The sequence below is a fragment of the Erinaceus europaeus genome, chromosome 7, assembly GCF_950295315.1.
Source record: "Erinaceus europaeus chromosome 7, mEriEur2.1, whole genome shotgun sequence".
Classification (NCBI taxonomy): domain Eukaryota; kingdom Metazoa; phylum Chordata; class Mammalia; order Eulipotyphla; family Erinaceidae; genus Erinaceus; species Erinaceus europaeus.
In genome coordinates, this window is record NC_080168.1 from 133,889,438 (window position 1) to 133,906,770 (window position 17,333).

Below are 17,333 nucleotides of genomic sequence, written 5' to 3' on the forward strand. Positions count from 1 at the left end.
GGCCACCAATTTTCAGGGTCACCAGTGCCTTTCCTGGGAGAATGAAGATTGTGATGCAAACTCTCATTTTCACAAATGTAGCTCTAAAGAATCACATGGATAGACACATTTTATGCATGTGTATGTTTATAAGCTCACTCACTGACTAACTCAGTAGTCACATGAATAGACACATTTTATGCATGTGTATGTTTATAAGCTCACTGAACTAACTCAGTAGTCACATGGATAGACACATTTTATGCATGTGTATGTTTATAAGCTCACTGACTAACTCAGTAGGAAAGTCCCCCAAATAACAATTGATATCTTATTGCTGATGCCGTTCATCTTATAGGAAAAATCCTGGTTTTGGTTTTTAACTTTTAGTTGACATGTTCAAATTCAGGAAGTCCCAGTTCACATTTCCACCCTAATTTTCACTACCCAGAACCCATGAGCCACACTGGGGCGAACAGATTCTTCCCTGGAACAACCCAGAAAGAAACCAGTTTCCTCCATGCGCGCCCCGCCGCCACCCCAGCCCTAAGAATCATTTACATATTTTCAGTTCACTGGAACATAAGAAATCCTACGGTTTTTGCACAATGTCAACATGACTATATTAATTTTGTTCTCAACATTTTCTGTTGATCTAAACATTGGTTCACAGCACCATAAGGTATTAGAAATCTAGTTTTATATGTGTACATATGATTCACCAGCCTGCCACCAAAGTTCCTGTGCCATCCTGCCTAATGGACTCTGTCGCCTATTTTCCACCTCCTCCTGGGAAACAGTACAGGATGTTCTTAAAATAAAAGTGGGAGTCCAGCGGTAGCGCAGTGGGTTAAGCGCACTTGGCACAAAGCTTAAGGACAGGCCTAAGGATCCTGGTTCAAGGGGAATTGCTTCATGGGTGGTGAAGCAGATCTGCAGGTGTCTGTCTTTCTCTCCCCCCCTCTGTCTTCCCCTCCTCTCTCCATTTCTCTCTGTCCTGTCCAACAGCAATGACAACAATAATAGTAATAATGGCAACGATTAACAACAAGGGCAGCAAAGGGGGAAAAATGGCCTCCAGGAGCAGTGGATTTGTAGTGCAGGCACCGAGCCCCAGCAATAACCAAAAAATAAAAATAATAAATAATAATAAAAGTGGAAATTCCTTACAGTTCAGCAATACCACCCCTAGGCTTGTGCCCAAGGAACACAAACACTACTCACAAGGGTATCTGCACCCCTGTGCTTACATATATACGCTGTTCCAGTAGCCAAAATGTAGCATCTGCGTGATGCCTATAGGCAGGTGGCTGCGTAAAGAAGTCACTGGATATGTGCTCAGTGGAGCGCTGCTGAGCCATCAGGAAAGTGACCTTGTGGGCCGGGCAGTGGTGCACCCAGTTCAGCACAATACTGCCTCGCTCAGGTAGCCAGGGTCAAGGAAGCACTCCCCACCTACAGGGGGATGCTTCACAAACAGTCAAGCCGGTCTTGAGGTGTATGTCTCTCCCTTACCCTCCTCAAATTCTCTCTGTCCAATAAAGCAGAAAGAAAAAGGGGGGAAAGAAAACTTGATTCCAGGAGTGGTGGGTGTGTAGTGCCTGTACCAAGCCCCACTGATAAGCCTGGTGGCAGGAAAGAGAAGAGAAAGGAAAAAGGAGGAGGAGAAGAAAAGGTGATCTTGTGTTGCTCTGCATAAAATGGATAGAGCTGAAGGAAATTAGGCTAAGGAAAGTAAGTAAATATTTCTTCATTATGGTAGAAAAGATGAAACTCAGTGTGTCTATGACTGTGTTGTGGATTTGTGCTTGTCACTGCAGAGATTTCACAGGTTCAGGCCAAATGTTTCCAGTAGGAACAGCAGGGAGGGGAGGACACCACAGTCCTGAAGCTTCCTCTGTGCGGTACCATCACGCCATCACGCCCTCCCCACCCCCACCAGGTTATGTATAAGCCGGGTTGTCCAGGCCAGAGCTTCAGGCAGGGAGACACAGACGGCAGAGGAAAGGCAGCCGCTCCCAGCTGAAGGCCCTCTCTCTGGAGTGGAGGTATCCCGCCAGGGCTCACTGTGACTGTTGGCTGACCCCTTCCTGCTCCCTGGCACATCGTGGGCATGGTCTCTGCCACCTCTGTGGCGAGTTCTTCTTCTAGGCTCACTCCCACAAATCAGAAAGGGCATGGGTTCTCCACAGCAGGGTTGCGAGTTGGGGAATGGGGGATTCGTGTGGCCAGCCCTGCCTCTGGCCTGGCAAACTCAGCAGGCCCAGCAGTGAACTGGGGTACAGTTCCGCACCATTCCCACAACCTGATCTCCACATCCCCTCCCCTCCCCTGATAGCCTTCCCATTCTCTATCTCTCTGAGAGTATGGATCCAGGGTCGTTGTGGGTTGCAGAGGGTGGAAGGTCTGGCTTCTGTAATTGCCTCCCCGCTGAACATGGGCGTTGACTGGTCGATCCATACTCCCAGCAGACTGATATATTAAGAGGTCCTATTTCAAAATGTACTTGGGGAATGAAATGCTTTCTTCATGACATGTGACAGGTACCATGCCTGTCTGCTCTGTGCCCTTCCGTTCTAAGTGCCCCTCTCAGCGCCGCTTCACTGCGCTCCTGTCTGCTTTGGGGTGGTCCTAGAGCCAGTGCTCGTCTCAGAAGTCTTTGAGGAGAGGATGACGGTCAAAACAAGAGGACTAGCAGCACAGTACCACCTTTAAGTAGAAAAGGGCAAAGGTAGAAAAAGTCATTGTCACTGCTGATTTGAGTTCTTAAGTCTAAGACCTTTTAACTTCTGTCAACTAAAGGTGATCCAGGAGGACTGTAACATTCCTAGGAAACTGGACTCGGAGGAAGAGTGTGCTTGGTGAGGACTGTGACTGTGCTTGAGGTAGGTGTGATAAAGACTGCTGGTCACCCTGGTGTCCACCCTTCCTGAGGAATAGAGCCCCGTATTTAGTTGACATTTAAAATGTTGACTTACTTTACTCCATAGGAATTTTTCACATGAGAAAAAAGGGAGAAGAGAGAGAAAGAGAAAGGGGTGGGGGAGGAGAAGTCAGAGCACCACTCTTGTGCATGTGGTTCCAAGGATCCGACTAGAACCCTCAGGCACACCAGTCTGACACTGCCGCTTGAGCCATCCCCCAGCCGCTAGCTTACTTCTTTTCATAAGCCTAGAGTACCGTTCAGCTGCGCTGGGATAAGAAACTGGGACCTCATATATCCAAGTGCTTCACCGTGTTGCATGACACACGGTGCCCCACCTCCCTCCCCTCTTTAGTGTTTGTTTTGTTTTTAGATAGAGGAAAAGAGATGGAGACCCAGTGGCATCAGAGCTTCTTTCAGTGCAGGGGTTAGATAGCATAATGGTTATGCAAAAACGCTCTCCTACCTGAGGCTCTAAGTCCCAGGTTCAATTCCTCTGCACCACCATGAGCCAGAGCTGAGCAGTATTTTGGTAAAAATGAATGAATGGATGGATGGATGGATGGATGGATGGATGGATGAATGACAAACTTCCTTCATGGGGCTCAAGCTAGGACCTGGGTCGAGCACAGGGCCAAGTACCCAGGTGAGCTGCTGCTCTGTCCCTGACAGTGTTCAGTTGAGTACATGGCACCCTGGTGCAAGGACTCCCTTCCTTTCCTAGTCTCTCTTACTACTCAATGTTTCCATGTGACTAAGTTCTGCCCAGTGGGAAACATGAAACTATCTTGTAAAATTGATATATCCGGGAGTCACGCGATAGCGCAGTGGGTTAAGTACACGTGGCGTAAGGATCCCTGTTCGAGCCCCCAGCTCCCCACCTGCAGGGGCGTCGCTTCACAGGTGGTGAAGCAGATCTGCAGGTGTCTGTCTTTCCTCTCCATTTCTCTCTGTCTTATCTAACAATGATGACATCAATAACAACAACAACAATGATAACAAGGGCAACAAAAGAGAAATACATAAAAAAAATTTTTTAATTGATATATTCTACTCCTTTTTAGAATTGCTTGTGCCTGTACAACATATCCACTGCTTCTTGTGGCCATTTTTCCCCACTGTCAGTAGGACAGAGAGAAATTGTGGGGAGAGGGAAATAGGAAGAGAGAAAGAGACACCTGCAGTATTTGCGTCACCACTCAGGAAGCTCCCCCTCCCCCCACAGGTGGGGTCAGGGACTTGAACCTGGGTCCCTGTGCATGGTAACATGTGCACTTAACCAGGCATGCCACCACCAGCCCCTGATATGCTGTATCTCTCTTTTAAAAGTTTTTTTTTTTTTTGTGGGCAGCTAATACTATGATTTATTCTTAAAGGGTCATGGCCATGTCCTATCCACTCTTCTCTCTGGTAGATGGAACCAGTTCTGACATGCAGAACTAACTACAAGGGAGGATGTTAGGCCCCAAGCACCTCAGTAGCCCTGGCCTCTCCCTGACCCCCTCCCCCCGGGACTACTTATCTCTGGATAATTTTACATATTAACAAGAAATAAGCTTTATCTTGTGTAAACTTTGATTATGTTGGTTTCTGTTACTCTTAGCCAAAATCAATATTAACAGGTAAGACAAGGAAACATAATGGGGCATAAAAAAAAATTGCTGTAAGCCTAACTTCAACTTTGAAAGAAAAAGTATCACCTTATATGATCAATTTCATTTTTTACCTCCAAAATGTGTCTTGAAAAACAGAAAAAGTAAATTTTCAATGTTAGAAACCAGGACCAGGTTAACTAAAGAAGATTTTTTATTATTTTGTCAATGCATGTATTCAAGAAATACAAATCATCATTATTCTTTACATCCTTCGATTTCACCATAGCCAGAGGCATGTCTCCCTCTAGCTAGAGGGAGAGACAGAAAGTACTGCCCCACTGCTCCCGAAGCCTCCCCACTGCCTGGTGCCCCCTGTGCTGGCTCCTGGCTCAAACCCAGGTCTTGTGCTGCTAAGTATATGCATTAGCACTGAGCTGCCCCCAGTGCCCTTGGCAAATATTTTTTACAAATATTGATCATAGGGCCCAGGGGGAAGACTCCGTGGAGCAGCGTGTCCCCCACATGCAGGAAGGAGGTCCTGGAATTGATCCCTGGTGCCATACGTGAGGACACCAAAGGGGCGTTGAAGGGCTGGGCAGTGGCGCACCTTGGTGAGTGTACACACTGCAGTGCACAAGGACCCAGGTTCAAACCGCCATCCCCACCTGCGGGGGTGAGGGGCTTCAGAAGTGACGAAGCAATACGGCAGGTGTGTGCTTTTCTCTCTTCCTCTCCTTCCCTCTCAACTTCTATCTCTAGCCAAAATAAATGAACAAAACTTGTCAAAGGAAAGAAAAGGAAAAGGACCCCATGAATGGTGGCACAGTGTCTTACTTTTTCTCTCATTGCCTTTCGTTTATAAAAATAAAATTTGGCCGGGGGAGACAACATCAGAGGGCACGTGAGCATCATATGCTTGAGGCCATGGGTTCAATCTCTAGAGCTGCATTAAAAAAAAACATTAATAATAATTTTAAAAAGAGAATAGAGGACAGAAAGAGAGGACATAAGGTGAAATTTGTACTGGGTGTAGCATATTGCACCGAAGCAAGGACTCTGGGGAAGGAGGGAGAGGGGCAGGGTGAAGGGACAGTGGGGCCCTGCTGTGTTTCCTAGACACCCGTCAAGGGGAGACGAGAGGCTGTGCCTGTGTTAGGGGCTGTGTTGTAGACCATTACCCCCTAGAAAAATTTAAAAACAACAACGTGTGGTCCATATTGCAAAGGAAGTGCATCCCTGAGAGTAGCACTGAACCTTGTCTTCACAGGGCTCACAATTACAACATTGGTCCCCGCAGAGAGCTGAGCAGGCACTCTTGGTGGTTAGTGTTCTCCACAAGGTGCCCCTTTCCATCTGCAAGCTCCCTACAAAAGAAGCTGTGTGTGTGTAGGGAACAGGACAGCATAATGGTTATGCAGAGAAACTCATGCTGGAGGCTCCAAAGTCCCAGGTTCAGTGTCCCACAGCACCTTAAACCAGCTCTGCGAGTAACCAATTATGTTTTTTTTGTTTGTTTGTTTTTTTGCCTCCAGGGTTATCTCTGGGGCTGGGTGCCTGCACTATGAATCCACTGCTCCTGGAGGCCATTTTCCCTTTTGTTGCCCTGTTGTTTATCATTGTTGTTATTATTGTTGTTGTTGGATAGGACAGAGAGAAATCAGGAGAGGACAGAAAGACAGAGGGGGAGAGACAGACACCTGCAGACCTGCTTCACCGCCCGTGAAGTGACTCCCCTGCAGGTGGGGAGCCGGGAGCTCGAACCGGGATCCTTACTCCATCCTTGTGCTTTGCGCCATGTGAGCTTAACCCACTGAGCTACTGCCTGGCCCCCAAAGATGCTTTTTAAAAAATATTTTTTATCAAACTATAAGTTAATAGAAATGCATATTAACACCATTCCCACCACCAAAGCTCTGTGTCCCTCCCCCCACCCACTCCAACCCCAGTGAAACTGAACATCCATCCTCACCCTCCACCCAGAGATTTTTACTTTGCTGCCCTACTCCAAACTCAGTCATATTCTGCTTTGAGTTTCCCTTTCTGTTCTTCTTTCTCAACTTCTGTTGATGAGTGGGATCATCCTATACTCAGCTTTGTCTTTCTGACTTAGCTCACTTAACATAATTCCTTCTAGCTCCATCCAAGATGGTTCAGAGAAGGTGGGTTCATTGCTCTTAATAGCTGCGTAGTATTCCATTGTGTATATATACCACAGCTTTCTCAGCAATTACAGAAGCCAGAACTCCCACCTTCTGCACCCCATAATGACCCTGGGTCCATACTCCCAGAAGGATAAAGAATAGGAAAGCTATCAGGGGAGGGGAGGGGAGTTCCGGTGGTGGGAATTGTGTGGAGTTGTACCCCTTTTATCCTATGGTTTTTGTCAGTGTTTCCTTTTCATATATATATGAAAAGGAAACTAAAAAAAACTAAAAAAAATAGGAGTGAGGATGCTCAAGTGAGTTCCCAAGTGGGAGTGGATCCCAGGAACCCGCTTCCCCAGGGTGACTACAGGGTCCTCCTAGGCACTATCCCTTCCCAGGGTGACTACAGGGTCCTCCTAGGCACTGTCCCTTCCCAGGGTGACTACAGGGTCCTCTTAGGTACTGTCCCTTCCCAGGGTGACTACAGGGTCCTCTTAGGCACTGTCCCCTCCCAGGGTGACTACAGGGTCCTCTTAGGCACTGTCCCCTCCCAGGGTGACTACAGGGTCCTCCTAGGTACTGTCCCTTCCCAGGGTGACTACAGGGTCTTCCTAGGCACTGTCCCCTCCCAGGGTGACTACAGGGTCCTCCTAGGCACTGTCCCCTCCCAGGGTGACTACAGGGTCCTCTTAGGCACTGTCCCCTCCCAGGGTGACTTCAGGGTCCTCCTAGGCACTGTCCCCTCCCAGGGTGACTACAGGGTCCTCCTAGGCACTGTCCCCTCCCAGGGTGACTACAGGGTCCTCCTAGGCACTGTCCCTTCCCAGGGTGACTACAGGGTCCTCCTAGGCACTGTCCCTTCCCAGGGTGACTACAGGGTCCTCCTAGGCACTGTCCCTTCCCAGGGTGACTACAGGGTCCTCTTAGGTACTGTCCCTTCCCAGGGTGACTACAGGGTCCTCTTAGGCACTGTCCCTTCCCAGGGTGACTACAGGGTCCTCCTAGGCACTGTCCCCTCCCAGGGTGACTACAGGGTCCTCTTAGGCACTGTCCCTTCCCAGGGTGACTACAGGGTCCTCCTAGGCACTGTCCCTTCCCAGGGTGACTACAGGGTCCTCCTAGGCACTGTCCCCTCCCAGGGTGACTACAGGGTCCTCTTAGGCACTGTCCCCTCCCAGGGTGACTACAGGGTCCTCCTAGGTACTGTCCCTTCCCAGGGTGACTACAGGGTCCTCCTAGGCACTGTCCCTTCCCAGGGTGACTACAGGGTCCTCCTAGGCACTGTCCCCTCCCAGGGTGACTACAGGGTCCTCCTAGGCACTGTCCCCTCCCAGGGTGACTACAGGGTCCTCCTAGGCACTGTCCCCTCCCAGGGTGACTACAGGGTCCTCCTAGGCACTGTCCCCTCCCAGGGTGACTACAGGGTCCTCCTAGGCACTGTCCCTTCCCAGGGTGACTACAGGGTCCTCCTAGGCACTGTCCCCTCCCAGGGTGACTACAGGGTCCTCCTAGGCACTGTCCCCTCCCAGGGTGACTACAGGGTCCTCCTAGGCACTGTCCCCTCCCAGGGTGACTACAGGTCCTCCTAGGCACTGTCCCCTCCCAGGGTGACTACAGGGTCCTCCTAGGCACTGTCCCCTCCCAGGGTGTCTCTCTGCCTATTTCCAGGACAGTGGGGTCTAGAGGGTTTCACAGTCACTCAGCCAAAGGGCCTGTGTCTGCCCCTACTGGGTCACAGATGGCATCAGGGCCCTGCACAACCTCTAGCATCAGCAGGCTCTCTGGCCCCCGGTCCAACCCTCTGCTGGCCTGCACCTGCTCACGGGGGTCCTGCAGACCACAGTGATCGTGTGCCATTGAACAGGCCGGAACCCAGCTGGTCTGGAGCCAACGTTTCATCCCACATGCAGATATTTCCTTTCTTTAATGTTTAATGAAAAAAAAAATATCACCACCCTTTCTTATACCCTACTGCCCTCCCTCCCATTCCTATTTTTTCCCAGGAAACCTTAGTTCAGTCAGGACCCACTGGTGAGTTTTCATCTCACTTTGTCCATTGATGAACTTCATTTCCTTGTACTGTGTTCACAGGTGAAATCATTCCTTGTCTTTTTGTTCCAGCTTATTTTGCTTTGCATTCTTTCCTCGAGTTTCTTCTATTTTGCTGCCGCATTGCATCATCTTTGTAGCTGAGTGATGTTTATTGTGCATGTATCCAGTCATCTGTTAGCAGGCATTTGGGTTGTTTCTATCATCTTGGGTTTGTAAAAAATGCTGTAATAAATGTTAGTGGGGGGGTATAACCTTGTTGATCTTTTCATATTTATTTATTTATGTTGGATAGAGACAGAAATTGAGAAGAAATGAGGAAATTAAGAGGGAGAGAGACTGAGAGACACCTGCAGCCCTGCTTCTCCACTTCTGAAGCTTCCTCCCTGCAGGTGGAGTCCAGGGGCTTGAGCCCAGGGCCTTGTGCACTGTAATGTGTGCACTCAACCAGGTGCACCACCACCCAACCCCAGACGTGACTGATGTGATGTGATGGATTTTATTTTATTTTATTTTACCAGAGCACTGCTAACCTCTGGCATATGGAAGTGCTGGGGATTGAGCCTAGGATCTTTGGTGCCTCAGGCATGAAAGTCTTTTTGCACAACTGTTCTGCTATCTCCTCAACCCTTTATTTCTATGACAATCTGTCTCAGACTTTATTTTCTTGAGGAAGCTCCATGTTATTTTCTATGATAACTCCACCAATTTTCATTCCTGGTTACAGTGCTTGAAAGTTTCTTTTTCTTCTCACTAGCATTTGTTGTTTCTTCTTTTTTTTTTTTAATTTCTTTATTTGGGAATTAATGTTTTACATTTGAGAGTAAATACAATAGTTCGTACATGCATAACATTTCCCAGTTTTCCATATAACAATACAACCCCCACTAGGTCCTCTGTCATCCTTCTTGGACCTGTATTCTCCCCACCCCCCACCCCAGAGTCTTTTACTTTGGTGCAATATGCCAATTACAGTTCAGGTTCTACTTGTGTTTGCTCTTCTGATCTTGTTTTTCAACTTCTGCCTGAGAGTGAGATCATCCCATATTCATCCTTCTGTTTCTGACTTATTTCACTTAACATGAATTTTCAAGGTCCATCCAAGATCGGCTGAAAACAGTGAAATCACCATTTTTTTTATAGCTGAGTAGTATTCCATTGTGTATCTAGACCACAACTTGCTCAGCCACTCATCTGTTGTTGGACACCTGGGTTGCTTCCAGGTTTTGGCTATTACAAATTGTGCTGCCAAGGACATATGTGTACACAGATCTTTTTGGATGGGTGTGTTGGGTTCCTTAGGATCTATCCCCAGGAGAGGAAGTGCAGGATCATAGGCTAGGTCCATTTCTAGCCTTCTGAGAGTTCTCCAGACTATTCTCCACAGAGGCTGGACCAATTTACATTCCCACCAGCACTGCAGGAGGGTTCCTTTGACCCCACAGCCTCTCCAGCATTTGCTGCTGTTACCTTTTCTGATGTATGACATTTTCACAGGAGTGAAGTGGTATCTCATTGTTGTCTTTATTTGCATTTCTCTGACAATCAAAGACTTGGAGCATTTTTTCATGTGTTTCTTGGCCTTTGTATCTCTTCTGTGGTGAATATTCTGTCCATGTCCTCCCCCCCATTTTTGGATGGGGTTATTTGTGCTTTTTTGTTGTTGTTGTTGAGTTTGGCAAACTCTTTATATATTTTGGTTATTAGCCTCTTGTCTGATGTATGGCGTGTAAAGATCTTCTCCCATTCTGTGAGAGGTCTTTTGGTTTGGGTAGAGGTTTCATTTGCTGTGCAAAAACTTTTTAATTTGATGTAGTCCCATAGGTTTATGCTTGTCTTCATCTTCTTTGTAATTGGATTCGTTTCATTGAAGATGTCTTTAAAGTTGATGCGGAAAAGAGTTCTGCCAATATTTTCCTCTAAGTATCTGATAGTTTCTGGTCTAACATCCAAGTCCTTGATCCACTTGGAATTTACTTTTGCATTTGGTGAAATACAGTGGTTCAGTTTCATTCTTCTACATGTTTCAACCCATTTTTTCCAACACCATTTGTGGAAGAGACTCTGCTTTCCCCATGTAATAGTCTGGGCACCTTTGTCAAAGATTAGATGTCCATAGATGTGGGGGCTCACTTCTGGGCTCTCAATTCTATTCCACTGGTCAGTGTGTCTATTCATGTTCCAGTACCAAGCAGTTTTGATGACAATGGCCCTATAATACAATTTGAGATCTGGGAGTGTGATGCCTCCAGTTCTGCTCTTTTTTCTCAAGATTGTTTTGGCAGGTCTAGGTCTTTTCTGGTTCCAGATAAACATCTGTAGCATTTGTTCTATTCTCCTAAAAAAATGGGGTTGGGATCTGGATGGGGATAGCATTAAATCTGTAGATGGCTCTGGGTATTATATTCATTTTGATGATGTTAATTCTTCAAACCCATGAACACGGAATATCTTTCCACTTCTTTGTCTCTTTCTCAATTTCTTTGAGTAGTGACTCATAATTTTCAGTATACAAATCTTTCACTCCTATGGTTAGGTTTATTCCTAGATATTTTATTGTTTTTGTTGCTATAGTTAAAGGAATTGATTTCTGGACTTCAACTTCTTCTAACTTAGTGTTTGGATAGAAGAATGCCAATGACTTTTGAATGTTAATTTTGTAGTCTGACACCTTACTGTATTGCCTGATGATTTCCAAAAACTTCTTACTGGCTTCCTTAGGTTTTTCTATGTATACTATCATGTCATCTGCAAATAGAGTTTGACTTCTTCTCTTCCAATCTGTATGCCTTTAATTCCTTGCTCCTGCCTGATTGCTATGGCAAGAACTTCCAACACTATGTTGAATAATAATGGTGATAGTGGGCAGCCCTGTCTAGTACCTGATCTGAGGGGGAATGCTTCCAGTTTTTCACCATTGAGTATGATGTTGGCTGTAGGTTTGCTATATATAGACTCCACTATCTTCAGGAATTTTCCATCTATTCCCATTTTTTGTAGTGTTTTGATCATAAAGGGATGTTGTATTCTGTCAAAGGCTTTCTCTGCATCTATTGATATGACCATGTGGTTTTTGGTCTTGCTTTTGTTGATGTGCTGGATCATGTTGGTTGATTTATGTATATTAATCCAACCTTGCATCCCTGGGATAAACCCCTCTTGGTCATGATGAACAGTCTTTTTAATATACTGATTTATTCAGTTGGCTCGAATTATGTTCAGTATTTTAGCATCTATGTTCATCGGAGATATTGACCTTTAGTTTTCTTTTATGGTTGTGTCCCTGTCTGCTTTTGGTATCAAATTGATGTTGGCTTCATAGAAGCTTGTAGGGAGTATTCCATTGTCTTCAATCTTCTGGAAGACTTTTAAAAGTAGAGGTATTAGTTCTTCTTTGACGGTTTTGTAGAATTCATTTGTAAAACAATCTGGTCTAGGACTTTTATTCTTGGGAAAGTTTTTGATAACTGTTTCAATCTCATTAGCCATGATGGGCCTGTTCATATTATCTAGTTCCTCTTTACTTAATTTTGAGAGTACATAGGTATCTATGATCATCCATTTCTTCCAGATTCTCTAGCTTGGTGGCATATAGTTGTTCATAGAAGCCTCACAAGATATGTTGAATTTCTGAGGTGTCTGTTGTGATATCTCCGATTTCATTTACAGTCCGATTTGTTTGGGTCTTCTCCCTTTTTTTTTTTTTTGTGTCTGGCTAAAGGTTTGTCAATTTTGTTCACTCTTTAGAAGAACCAACATTTACTTTTGTTGATCTTTTGTATGGTTTTCTTATTTTCAATGTTATTGATTTCTGCCTTAACTTTAGTGATTTATGTCCTTCTTATTGCTTTAGGGTTCCTTTATTCTTCTTCTTCTAGGTCTATAAGATTTTCAATCAGGCTGTTTACTTGTGCTTTTTCTTGTTTCCTAATGTGTGCTTGTATGGCTATGAACTTCCCTCTCAGTACTGCTTTAGCTGTGTCCCAAATATTTTGATATCTTGTGTGTTCATTTTCACTGAACCCTTGAAACATTTTAATTTCTTCCTTTATTTCCTCTTGGAACCAGTAGTTATTAATGTACAGTTGAGCTTCCACATTTTGGAACTCTTACTAATCTTTTGTTGATTGTTAAGTGTTAGTTTAATTCCACTGTGGTCTGAGAAGATGCTTGGGATGATTTCCATGCTCTTGAATTTGCTGATGCTGTCTTTGTGGCCTAACATATGGTCTATCCTTGAGAATGACCCATGTGGACTTGAGTAGAATGTGTATTCCAGTTTCTTGGGATGAATGACTCTGAAAATGTCCAATAGTTCTAGTTTATCTATCTCCTCATTTAGCTCCCTCATGTCTTTATTGATTTTCTGCCTGGATGATTTGTCAAGTTGAGAGAGTGGAGTGTTGAAGTCCCCTACTATGACTATGTTGCTGTTAATATATTCCTTTAGTTCTTTCTTTAGATGTTTGGTGTATTTAGATGGCTTCTCATTGAGTGCATTAGATGTTAATAATTGTTAAGTCCTCTTGATGGACTGATCCACTGAGCATTAAGTAGTGTCCATCCCTATCTTTTTAAATTTATTTTAAAGTCTATCATGTCAGATATGAGAATAGCTGTTCCTGCCCTTTTTTGTGGGCCATTGGCTTGTATGATAGTTTTCCACCCTTTCACTTTGAGTCTGTGTTTGTCTTGTTGAGTTAGGTGGGTTTCCTGTAGACAGCATATTGTTGGGTTGTGTTTTCTGATCCATCTTCCTACTCTGTGCGTTTTAATAGGTGAATTCAGGCCATTGACCTTGATTGATATCAAAGATTGAAGATATTTTAACGCCATTCTTGTAGAGTTTTAGAGTGTTCTGATATATGGCCTATTTATGGTGGTCTGACTATTTATAGGAGACCTTTCAGAGCTTCTTTTAGGGCAGGCTTGATATTAGTTGATTCTTTCATCTCTTGCTCATCTGAGAAGGTTTTGATGCCTCCATCTAGTCTGAATGACAGTCTAGTGGGATGCAGTCGTCTTGGTTCAAAGCTTTTCTCATTGAGCACTTGATAGATATCTTGCCATTCTCTTCTGGCCTGTAGTGTTTGTGTGTAGAAGTCTGCTGCTAATTTTATGGGTTTTCTTCTGTAGGTGACTGTTTTTCTATTGCAGTTTTCAGGATCCTTTCTTTATCCTTATTCCTTTTCATTTTAAATATGATGTGTCTTGGTGTCTTGAAGTCTGGGTTAATTCTGTTTGGGACCCTCTTGGCTTCTTGATACTTTATGTCTTTTATGTTGTCTAGACTAGGGGAGTTCTCATCAATTATGTCCTGAAGAATGCTTTCTTCCCCTCCTTCTCTTTCTTCCTCTGGTAAGCCAATAATGTGTATATTATTTCTTTTGAAGTCATCCCATAGATCCCTGTTGTTGTTTTCAGTATCTCTTAATCTCTTTTTGAGATCTCTTACTTCTTTTTTAGTTGTCTCTAATTTGTCCATGATCTTGCTAATTCTGTCTTCAGCCTCATTTTTTCTATTCTCTCTGCCCTCTACTGTTTTCTGGAGTTCATCTATTTTGTTACCCTATTCTGATATTGTTTTAGTTTATTCAGCTAGTTGTGTTCTTAGCTCAGCTATTTCAGCTTTCAGCTCTCTAATATCCTTGAGATAATTACTGTTTTCTTCCAGGGTCTCATTTGTTGTTTCTGAATTTCTGATGGCAATTCTTTCAAACTCTTTACTCATTCCTGTGATTATTTCCTTAACTAGTGTTTGGGTGTTGACCTCATTATTTTGTGCTTCAACCTTTGGGGGGCTTTTAGCTGGACTCTTGTACTGTTTCATTTCTCCAATATTTCTTCTTGTTGGTTTAGTCATTTTATATAGTAGTTATGAGGTCCCTCTCTCAGTACTTTTCAAATTACTGATCATTCTTGCCTGGATTGACTTGTGTCTAAGTAAGATAATTAAAGGGTTCACAGTTGTGGAAATTGACAGTTGTTGCAATAATATTTTAATCCCTGAGTTGGAGCTCAGTGGTTTAAAAGCCTTTTTTTTTTTCTTCCCTGTAGGCTATGAGGGCCTGAGGCCTTTTAAACTATAAGTAGGCTTCTTAGCTTAATCACTGACTGCTGACCAAGAGATAAAGCAGGGTGGGGCAGAGATAATACAGTGGTTATGCAAAGAGACTTTCACACTATAGCTAGGCCACAGAGCTAGAGATCTCCTCAGTTTCATAGTTAGTTCTCTGTTTGTTGGTATGCTTCTAAAAACCCCTTCTGTTTCATTTGGTTTAAATCCCCCCTGCTTAGCACTGCATTCTATTTACATAACCACTGTATTCTATTTACATAACCTCTGTTAACAAGCACCACCCTCCCTCCAGGACATTGGTGGTTCTGTGTTAGAATTCTTGCCTGCTCCGCCCCCTCTCCTTGTCATACCCTGATTTTCACCAGTCACTTTTCTTTCCATCCTCTCTGCGTCGCATCCTGTTCCCACCCTACTGGGCTAGTATATTTATAAGGACAAGATTGTAGTAGTTAGTTTAGCTTAGCTCAGCTTAGATTGCGCTGTGTCCTGCATGAATAAAGAGATACTGCGTACAGCTCAACCATGAGTCCCCGAGTCTCTGTTCACCGCTGCGAAGCTAGCCCGGCCTGCTGGAGCTCCCAAACGTAAACAACATCTGTTCCCTGGTGTCAGCACAGGGCCTCCCTGCCACTGTTCCAGATTCTGAGGGCATTAGCAATGGAGACTCACAGTAGTATTTGGTGAGTCTCAGGGGAGTCCTCTCCTCCCTTCAGCAGTCTGTTGGTGAAACAGACTGGAGGTTGAGTCTCAACTGGTAAACTGCCAGACTGTTAGCAGCCACTTAATCTCTCCCTAGGCTCCTCTCTGTCCAGAAGCCACAGGTATTTGCACTCACTGGTGATTTGTTGGGTTCCTGAAGTTGTTCTAGTCCTGTCTTGTTGCGGTCCCAGGTGTTCTCCCTTGGCATTCCTAGTTGACCCCTGTTGTTTCTTTTGACTTAAGGTATTCTCACAGATGTGGGATGGTATCATGATGAAGAGGATGGTAAACATGTTTTCCTATGACTGAGTCCCGGAGGACATCTCTGATACTTATACAAGGGATATTTCACATGTGGTATCTTCTGTTTTATGGCTTGGGGTCTTCTATGGACCGTTTGAATTATTTTGACTCTGACATGACAAGCATTTACTAGCCATGCAGTGCTTGGGCTCTGTTCTTAACTCCAAGTATTCAAAGCAAGATGAATTGTGTGTGAGTGGCACTTTCTCTCCTCTCAGGCTATTTGTCACTTTAAAGATCCCAGAGAAGGAGATTCAGTTAGTAGCCAGATCCTGTGGGCCCTCTGTATCACACTTCCATGTTGTTCTCTGTATGTATGCATATGGGCAGATATAAGCTATGTAAATATCTACTGGTGGGCTGTTTAGAGATAGTAAATTTCAAATGTCTGGGGGCATAATTCCAAATAATTTAATCGCATTGATTTGGTGTCTCTTTCCCTCTTCATTTCCTTTTGAAAATGCTAAACAAATAATGTCAGTTTACAAAGATATGAGTCTGGTCTAACTTTATTTGCATATTGGGTGTAGCTAAATGCATTCTGTGAACTGTTTACCAAGGGATCAATTGGCCAGCTACAAAGATGTATAAAAGTGAAAAAGGATGGCTGGAATATCAGCAGAACTGCACCTTGGCACTTCTGATGGGGGAGGGTTTATTTTAGAAAAAACAGAAAAACCCTTGAGAATCATATTTGTTATAAACATGACTTATGTGATTAGTAATATTCCAAGACAAACAACTTAAAAATATCCTGCATGCTGACAATGATAATGGCTATCCTACCATGTGCTTTTGAAAGATAATTGTTTATTTATTTATTTATTTATTTACTGCCTTGAGGGTTATTGCTGGGCCTAAGTGCCTGCACCATGAATCCACTGCTTCTGGTGGCCGTCTTTACCTTTTCTTCCTCCTCCTCCTCTTCCTACTCTTCTTCCTCCTTCTTCTTTCTATTCTACTATATAGGACAGAGAGAAGCTGTGAGGAAAGGGGGCGGGAGAAAGAGAGGGAGAAAGGCAGACACCTGCTTCACTACTCTGAATTCGCCTCTGCACCGCCTGGCCCCAGCCATTTGAATTGCCTTCACATCAGTGTGTGCTATGCTTTACTGGGAGCTGCTCACGAAGTGCCCCACTGGACCAAGGAAACAAACTCTGCCCTCACACCGGGACTGAAATCTTAAATCTCCACCTTACTTTGGGCAAGTGATTCTTTCTAAACCAGCTTCCTCCTTTGAAACATGGGCATGGTTGCTGTCACAAGGCTAATGAGTGGCGTTATTAGGTGTCAAGCACATTGTGTCAGGTGGGAAAGCTTTTTAAATAGTAAGTTAATTAATTATTGCAACTATTCTGTCTAGGAGAGATCTGTGGGGATCACAAGTTTGCTGAAAGAACACGAGTATTGAATAGCTGTCTTCCTATACTGTTTGCCTGCCCAGGAGAACCTCAGCTCCCCTGCACTGTCCTGGAATCACCATTAATCTATCAAAGAAGGCCAACTGAAGGAGGGGGGTGGCAGTTGGGAGCAGGGGGTAGGGGATGGGAGCAGGGGGGCTG

The 17,333-nt window shown here is 44.6% G+C and overlaps 1 long non-coding RNA gene across 1 annotated transcript in view; it reads left to right on the forward strand.

Annotated features, from left to right (window-relative positions):
- The window catches only part of LOC132539334 (uncharacterized), a 67,146-nt gene extending 49,871 nt beyond the window's left edge, over positions 1 to 17,275 (forward strand). The window contains exon 3 of the long non-coding RNA XR_009550584.1: positions 17,135 to 17,275. This is a non-coding gene — a long non-coding RNA (uncharacterized LOC132539334). The remainder of the gene's footprint in view (positions 1 to 17,134) is intronic.
- Positions 17,276 to 17,333: the final 58 nt, after the last annotated feature.